This window comes from Ranitomeya variabilis, chromosome 1 (genome assembly GCF_051348905.1).
Source record: "Ranitomeya variabilis isolate aRanVar5 chromosome 1, aRanVar5.hap1, whole genome shotgun sequence".
Taxonomy (NCBI): Eukaryota; Metazoa; Chordata; class Amphibia; order Anura; family Dendrobatidae; genus Ranitomeya; species Ranitomeya variabilis.
In genome coordinates, this window is record NC_135232.1 from 19,246,399 (window position 1) to 19,256,681 (window position 10,283).

Below are 10,283 nucleotides of genomic sequence, written 5' to 3' on the forward strand. Positions count from 1 at the left end.
CCACAATCCTGACCACAGCTCTAACCATAGTTCTAACCACAGCTCTGACCACAGCTCTAAACACAGTCCTGACCACAGCTACGACCACAGCTCTGACCACTGTCCTGACCACAGCTCTGACCACAGTCCTTGTTACAGCTACGACTACAGTCCTGAACACATGCTCTGACCACAGCTCAGACCAAAGTACTAAACACAGCTCTGACTACAGCTCTAACCACAGCTCTGACCACAGTCCTGACCACAATCCTGACCACAGCACTGACCACAGCTCTGGTCACAATCATGATCACAGTCCTGAGCACAATCCTGAACACAACTCTGGCCACAGTGCTAACCACAGTCCTGACCACTGCTCTAACCACAGCTCTAACCACAACTCTGACCACTGTCCTGACGACAGCTATGCCCACAGTCCTGGCTACAGCTACGACCACAAGTCTAACCACAGTCCTGACCACAGCTCTAACCACCACAGTCATGACCACAGCTCTGACCACAGTCAGAACCACAGCTCTGGCCACAGCAATGACCACAGCTCTGACCACAACTCTGACCACAGTCCTGAGTACAGCTCTGACCACAGGTCCCGATCACAGCTCTGACCACAACACTGATCACAGTCCTGACCACAGCATTGACTACTGTCCTGACCACAATCCTGAAAACAGTCCTGACCACAGTCCTAAACACAGCTCTAACCACAGCTCTGACCACAATCCTGACCACAGCTCTAACCAAATTCCTGACTGCAGCTCTGAACACAGTCCTGACCACAGTCCTGAGTACAGCTCTGACCACAGCAATGACTACAGTCCTGACCACAGCTCTGACTAGTCTTAAACACAGCTATGACCACAGCTACGACCACAGTCCTAAACACAGCTCTAACCACAGCTCTGACCACAATCCTGACCACAGCTCTAACCACAGTTCTGACCACAGCTCTAACCACAGTCCTGAACACAGCTACGACCACAGCTCTAACCACTGTCCTGACCAGAGTCCTGAACACATGCTCTGACCACAGTCCTAAACACAGCTCTGACCACAGCTCTAACCACAGCTCTGACCACAGTTATGACCACTGCTCTGACCACTGTCCTGACCACAGGTCTGACCACAGTCATAACCACAGCTCTGGCCACAGCAATGACCACAGCTCTGACCACAACTCTGACCACAGTCCTGAGTACAGCTCTGACCACACTCTGACCACAATCCTGAGTACAGCTCTGACCACAGGTCCCGATCACAGCTCTGACCACAACACTGATCACAGTCCTGACCACAGCTCTGACCACAGCATTGACTACTGTCCTGACCACAGTCCTGAATACAGTCCTGATCACAGCTATGACCACAGTCCTGACCACAGCATTAACCACATTTCTGACCACAGCTCTGACCACAACTCTGATCACAGCTCTGACCACTGCTATAACCGCAGCTATGACCACAGCTCTAAGCAAAGTCCTGACCACTGCTCTAACCACATCTATGACCACACCTCTGATAACAATCCTGACCACAATCCTGACCACAACTCTGACCAAAATCCTAACTACAGCACTGACCACAGCTCTGATCACAGTCCTGAACACAGCTCTGACCACAGATCTGACCACAGCCATGACCACAATCTTGACCACAGCTCTGACCACAATCCTGACCACAGCTCTGACCACAGTCCTGTTCACTGGTCTGACCAGAGTGCTGAGTACAGCTCTGATCACAGCACTGACCATAGCTCTGACAACAGCACTGACCACAGCTCTGACTACAGCACTGACCACAGCTTCAACCACAGTCCTGACTACAGCTTTGAGGACAGCTCTAACCACAGACTGACCACAGCTCTGACCACATTCCCGACCACAGCTCGGACCACAGCCCTAACCATAGCTCTCACCACAGTCCTGACTACAGCTCTGACCACAGTCCTGACCACAGCCCTGACCACAGCTTCAACCACAGTCCTGAGTACAGCTCTGACCACAGCTCTGACTAGTCTTAAACACAGTTATGACCACAGCTACGACCACAGTCCTAAACACAGCTCTAACCACAGCTCTGACCACAATCCTGACCACAGCTCTAACCACAGTTCTGACCACAGCTCTAACCACAGTCCTGAACACAGCTACGACCACAGCTCTGACCACTGTCCTGACCAGAGTCCTGAACACATGCTCTGACCACAGTCCTGACTACAATTCTGACCAGTCTTGACAACAGCTCTGACCACAGCTCTGAACACAGTCCTAAACACAGCTATGACCACATCTATGACTACAGTCCTAAACACATCTCTGACCAGAGCTCTGACCACAATCCTGACCACAGCTCTAACCATAGTTGTAACCACAGCTCTGACCACAGCTCTAAACACAGTCCTGACCACAGATACGACCACAGCTCTCACCACTGTCCTGACCACAGCTCTGACCACAGTCCTTGTTACAGCTACGACTACAGTCCTGAACACATGCTCTGACCACAGCTCAGACCAAAGTACTAAACACAGCTCTGACCACAGCTCTAACCACAGCTCTGACCACAGTACTGACCACAATCCTGACCACAGCTCTGGTCACAATCATGATCACAGTCCTGAGCACAATCCTGAACACAACTCTGGCCACAGTGCTAACCACAGTCCTGACCACTGCTTTAACCACAGCTCTAACCACAACTCTGACCACTGTCCTGACGACAGCTATGCCCACAGTCCTGACTACAGCTACGACCACAGGTCTAACCACAGTCCTGACCACAGCTCTATCCACCACAGTCCTGACCACAGTCATAACCACAGCTCTGGCCACAGCAATGACCACAGCTCTGACCACAACTCTGACCACAGTCCTGAGTACAGCTCTGACCACACTCTGACCACAATCCTGAGTACAGCTCTGACCACAGGTCCCGATCACAGCTCTGACCACAACACTGATCACAGTCCTGACCACAGCTCTGACCACAGCATTGACTACTGTCCTGACCACAGTCCTGAATACAGTCATGACCACAGTCCTGACCACAGCTCTGACCACAGCATTAACCACATTTCTGACCACAGCTCTGACCACAACTCTGATCACAGCTCTGACCACTGCTATAACCGCAGCTATGACCACAGCTCTAACCAAAGTCCTGACCACTGATCTAACCACATCTCTGATAACAATCCTGACCACAACTCTGACCAAAATCCTAACTACAGCACTGACCACAGCTCTGATCACAGTCCTGAACACAGCTCTGACCACAGATCTGACCACAGCCATGACCACAATCTTGACCACAGCTCTGACCACAATCCTGACCACAGTCCTGACCACAGCTCTGACCACAGTCCTGTTCACTGGTCTGACCAGAGTGCTGAGTACAGCTCTGATCACAGCACTGACCATAGCTCTGACAACAGCACTGACCACAGCTCTGACTACAGCACTGACCACAGCTTCAACCACAGTCCTGACTACAGCTTTGAGGACAGCTCTAACCACAGACTGACCACAGCTCTGACCACATTCCCGACCACAGCTCGGACCACAGTCCTAACCATAGCTCTCACCACAGTCCTGACTACAGCTCTGACCACAGTCCTGACCACAGCCCTGACCACAGCTTCAACCACAGTCCTGAGTACAGCTCTGACCACAGCTCTGACTAGTCTTAAACACAGTTATGACCACAGCTACGACCACAGTCCTAAACACAGCTCTAACCACAGCTCTGACCACAATCCTGACCACAGCTCTAACCACAGTTCTGACCACAGCTCTAACCACAGTCCTGAACACAGCTACGACCACAGCTCTGACCACTGTCCTGACCAGAGTCCTGAACACATGCTCTGACCACAGTCCTGACTACAATTCTGACCAGTCTTGACAACAGCTCTGACCACAGCTCTGACAACAGTCCTGACCACAGCTTCAACCACAGTCCTGACTACAGCTTTGAGGACAGCTCTAACCACAGACTGACCACAGCTCTGAACACATTCCTGACCACAGCTCGGACCTCAGCCCTAACCATAGCTCTCACCACAGTCCTGACTACAGCTCTGACCACAGTCCTGACCACAGCCCTGACCACAGTCCTGAGCACAGCTCTGACCACAGCTCTGACTAGTCTTAAACACAGTTATGACCACAGCTATGACCACAGTCCTAAACACAGCTCTAACCACAGCTCTGACCACAATCCTGACCACAGCTCTAACCACAGTTCTGACCACAGCTCTAACCACAGTCCTGAACACAGCTACGACCACAGCTCTGACCACTGTCCTGACCAGAGTCCTGAACACATGCTCTGACCACAGTCCTAAACACAGCTCTGACCACAGCTCTAACCACAGCTCTGACCACAGTTATGACCACTACTCTGACCACTGTCCTGACCACAGGTCTGACCACAGTCCTGGCTACAGCTACGAGCACAGGTCTAACCACAGTCCTAACCACAGCTCTAACCACCACATTCCTGACCACAGCTCTGACCACAGTCATGACCACAGCTATGACAACAGTCCTAAACACAGCTCTGACCACAACTCTAACCACAGCTCTGACCACTGCTATGACCACAGCTACGACCACAGCTCTGGCCACAGTCCTGGCTACAGCTCTGACCACAGCACTGACAACAGCTCTGACCACAGCTCTTACTACAGTTCTGACCACAGCTCTGACCACAATCCTGACCACAGCTCTAACTACAGCTCTAACTACAGCTCTTACCACAGCTCTAACCACAGCTGCGACCATAGCTTTGCTGTCCTGACCACAGCTCTGACCACAGTCCTGGCTTCAGCTATGACCACAGTCCTGAACACATGCTCTGACCACAGCTCTGACCACAGCATTGACTACTGTCCTGACCACAGTCCTGAATAAAGTCCTGACCACAGCTATGACCACAGTCCTGACCACAGCTCTGACCACAGCATTAACCACATTTCTGACCACAGCTCTGACCACAACTCTGATCACAGCTCTGACCACTGCTATAACCGCAGCTATGACCACAGCTCTAACCAAAGTCCTGACCACTGCTCTAACCACATCTCTGATAACAATCCTGACCACAACTCTGACCAAAATCCTAACTACAGCACTGACCACAGCTCTGATCACAGTCCTGAACACAGCTCTGACCACAGATCTGACCACAGCCATGACCACAATCTTGACCACAGCTCTGACCACAATCCTGACCACAGTCCTGACCACAGCTCTGACCACAGTCCTGTTCACTGGTCTGACCAGAGTGCTGAGTACAGCTCTGATCACAGCACTGACCATAGCTCTGAAAACAGCACTGACCACAGCTCTGACTACAGCACTGACCACAACTTCAACCACAGTCCTGACTACAGCTTTGAGGACAGCTCTAACCACAGACTGACCACAGCTCTGACCACATTCCCGACCACAGCTCGGACCACAGCCCTAACCATAGCTCTCACCACAGTCCTGACTACAGCTCTGACCACAGTCCTGACCACAGCCCTGACCACAGCTTCAACCACAGTCCTGAGTACAGCTCTGACCACAGCTCTGACTAGTCTTAAACACAGTTATGACCACAGCTACGACCACAGTCCTAAACACAGCTCTAACCACAGCTCTGACCACAATCCTGACCACAGCTCTAACCAGTTCTGACCACAGCTCTAACCACAGTCCTGAACACAGCTACGACCACAGCTCTGACCACTGTCCTGACCAGAGTCCTGAACACATGCTCTGACCACAGTCCTAAACACAGCTCTGACCACAGCTCTAACCACAGCTCTGACCACAGTTATGACCACTACTCTGACCACTGTCCTGACCACAGGTCTGACCACAGTCCTGGCTACAGCTACGAGCACAGGTCTAACCACAGTCCTAACCACAGCTCTAACCACCACATTCCTGACCACAGCTCTGACCACAGTCATGACCACAGCTATGACCACAGTCCTAAACACAGCTCTGACCACAACTCTAACCACAGCTCTGACCACTGCTACGACCACAGCTATGACCACAGCTCTGGCCACAGTCCTGGCTACAGCTCTGACCACAGCACTGACAACAGCTCTGACCACAGCTCTTACTACAGTTCTGACCACAGCTCTGACCACAATCCTGACCACAGCTCTAACTACAGCTCTAACTACAGCTCTTACCACAGCTCTAACCACAGCTGCGACCATAGCTTTGCTGTCCTGACCACAGCTCTGACTACAGTCCTGGCTTCAGCTATGACCACAGTCCTGAACACATGCTCTGACCACAGCTCTGACCACAGTCCTAAACACAGCTCTGACCACAGTTCTAACTACAGCTCTGACCACTGTCCTGACCACAGTCCTGGCTAAAGCTACGACCACAGGCCTAACCACAACCCTGCAAACAACTCTAACCACCACAGTCCTGACCACAGTCCTAAACACAGCTCTGACCACAACTCTAATCACAGCTCTGTCCACAGCTCTGACCACAGTCCTGACCACAGCTCTGACTACATCTCTGACCACAGTCCCGAACACAGCTCTGACAACAGTCCTGACCACAGCGCTCCCCACAGTCCTGACCACAATCCTGACTACAGCACTGACCACAGTCCTGAACACAGCTCTGACCACAGATCTGACCACAGTCCTGACCATAGCTCTGACCACAGTCCTGACCACAGCTCTAACCACAGCTCTGACTACAGCTCTGACCACAATCCTGACCACAGTCCTGACCAGAGCTCTGACCACAGTCCTGACCAAAGCTCTGACCACAGCTCTAAACACAGCTCTGACCACAACTCTAACCAAAAGCTCTGACCACTGCTATGACCACAGCTCTGACCAAAGTCCTGGCTGCAGCTCTGACCACAGCCCTGACAACAGCTCTGACCACAGCCACGACCACAGCATTGACCACAACTCTGGCCACAGTCCTGGCGACAGCTCTGACCACAGCTCTTACCACAGTTCTGACCACAGCTCTGACCACAGCTCTTACCACAGCTCTACCCACAGCTACGACCATAGCTTTGACCACTGTCCTGACCACAGTCCTGGCTACTGCTACGACCACAGTCCTATCCACAGCTCTGACCACAGCTCTAACCACAGCTCTGACCACAGTTATGACCACAGCTCTAACCACTGTCCTGACTACTGTCCTGGCTACAGCTATGACCACAGGTCTAACCACAGCCCAGACCACAGCTCTGACTCCAATTCTGACCAGTCTTGACCACAGCTCTGACCACAATCCTGACTACAGTCCTGACCACAGCTCTGACAACAGTCCTGACCACAGCTTCAAACACAGTCCTAACCACAGCTCTGAGGACAGCTCTAACCACAGACTGACCACATTCCTGACCACAGCTTGGACCACAGTCCTAACCATAGCTCTCACCACAGTCCTGACCACTGCCCTGACCACAGTCCTGAGTACAGCTCTGACCACAGCAATGACCACAGTCCTGACTACAGTCCTGACTACAGCTCTGACTATAGCCCTAAACAAAGCTATGACCACAGCTATGACCACAGTCCTAAACACAGTTCTAACCACAGCTCTGACCACAGTCCTGACCACAGCTCTAGCCACAGCTCTGACCACAGCTCTAACCACAGCCCTGACCACAGCTACAACCACAGCTCTGACCACTGTCCTGACCACAGTCCTGGCTACAGCTATGACCACAGTCCTGAACACAGCTCTGATCACAGCACTGACCACAATTATGACCACTGCTCTGACCACTGTCCTGACCATAGGTCTGACCACAGTCCTGGCTACAGCTACGACCACAGGTCTAACCACAGTCCTGACCACAGCTCTAACCACCACAGTCCTGACCACAGCTCTGACCACAGCTATGACCACAGCTACGACCACAGCTCTGACCACAGTCCTGGTTACAGCTCTGACCACAGCACTGACAGCAGCTCTGACCACAGCTACGACCACAGCATTGGCCACAACTTTGACCACAGTCCTGACGACAGCTCTGACCAGTCTTGTACACAGCTCAGACCACAGCTTTTACCACAGCTCTAACCACAGCTACGACGATAGCTCTGACCACAGTCCTGAACACATGCTCTGACTACAGCTCTGACCACAGTCCTAAACACAGCTCTGACCACAGCACTAACCACAGCTCTGACCACAGCTATGAACACAGCTCTGATCACTGTCCTGACCACAGTCCTGGCTACAGCTAAGACCACATGTCTAAACACAGCCCTGACCAAAGATCTAAACACTACAGTCCTGACCACAGCACTGACCACAGGACTGACGACAGCTACGACCACAACTCTGACCACAGTCCTAGCTACAGCTCTAACCACAGCACTGACAACAGCTTTGACCACAGCTACGGCCACAACATTGACCACAACACTGACCACAGTCCTGACCACAGCTCTTATCACAGTTCGGACCACAGCTCTGTGCACAGCCCTGACAAAAGTCCTAACTACAGCTCTGACCACAGCTCTGACCACAGTTCTGACCACAGCTCTGACCACAGCTGTGACCACAGCCATGACCACAGTCCTAACTAAAGCTCTGACCACAGTACTGACCACAGCTCTGACCACAGCTCTGACAACAATCCTGACTACAGTCCTGACCACAGCCCTGACATCAGTCTTGAACACAGCTCCAACCACAGTCCTGACCACAGCTCTAACCACCACAGTCCTGTCCACAGCTCTGACCACAGTCATGACCACAGGTCTGGCCACAGCTATGACCACAGCTCTGAACACAACTCTGACGACAGTCATGACCACAGCTCTGGCCACAGCTATGACCACAGCTCTGAACACTACTCTGACCACAGTCCTGAGTACAGCTCTGACCACAATCCTGAGTACAGCTCTGACAACAGGTCCCGATCACAGCTCTGCCCACAGTCCTGAACACAACACTGATCACAGTCCTGACCACAGCATTGACTACTGTCCTGACCACAATCCTGAATACAGTCCTGACCACAGCTACGACCACAGTCCTGACCACAGCTCTGACCACAGCACTAACCACAGTTCTGACCACAGCTCTAACCACAGTCCTGAACACAGCTACGACCACAGCTCTGACCACTGTCCTGACCAGAGTCCTGAACACATGCTCTGACCACAGTCCTAAACACAGCTCTGACCACAGCTCTAACCACAGCTCTGACCACAGTTATGACCACTACTCTGACCACTGTCCTGACCACAGGTCTGACCACAGTCCTGGCTACAGCTACGAGCACAGGTCTAACCACAGTCCTAACCACAGCTCTAACCACCACATTCCTGACCACAGCTCTGACCACAGTCATGACCACAGCTATGACCACAGTCCTAAACACAGCTCTGACCACAACTCTAACCACAGCTCTGACCACTGCTACGACCACAGCTATGACCACAGCTCTGGCCACAGTCCTGGCTACAGCTCTGACCACAGCACTGACAACAGCTCTGACCACAGCTCTTACTACAGTTCTGACCACAGCTCTGACCACAATCCTGACCACAGCTCTAACTACAGCTCTAACTACAGCTCTTACCACAGCTCTAACCACAGCTGCGACCATAGCTTTGCTGTCCTGACCACAGCTCTGACTACAGTCCTGGCTTCAGCTATGACCACAGTCCTGAACACATGCTCTGACCACAGCTCTGACCACAGTCCTAAACACAGCTCTGACCACAGTTCTAACTACAGCTCTGACCACTGTCCTGACCACAGTCCTGGCTAAAGCTACGACCACAGGCCTAACCACAACCCTGCAAACAACTCTAACCACCACAGTCCTGACCACAGTCCTAAACACAGCTCTGACCACAACTCTAATCACAGCTCTGTCCACAGCTCTGACCACAGTCCTGACCACAGCTCTGACTACATCTCTGACCACAGTCCCGAACACAGCTCTGACAACAGTCCTGACCACAGCGCTCCCCACAGTCCTGACCACAATCCTGACTACAGCACTGACCACAGTCCTGAACACAGCTCTGACCACAGATCTGACCACAGTCCTGACCATAGCTCTGACCACAGTCCTGACCACAGCTCTAACCACAGCTCTGACTACAGCTCTGACCACAATCCTGACCACAGTCCTGACCAGAGCTCTGACCACAGTCCTGACCACAGCTCTGACCACAGCTCTAAACACAGCTCTGACCACAACTCTAACCAAAAGCTCTGACCACTGCTATGACCACAGCTCTGACCAAAGTCCTGGCTGCAGCTCTGACC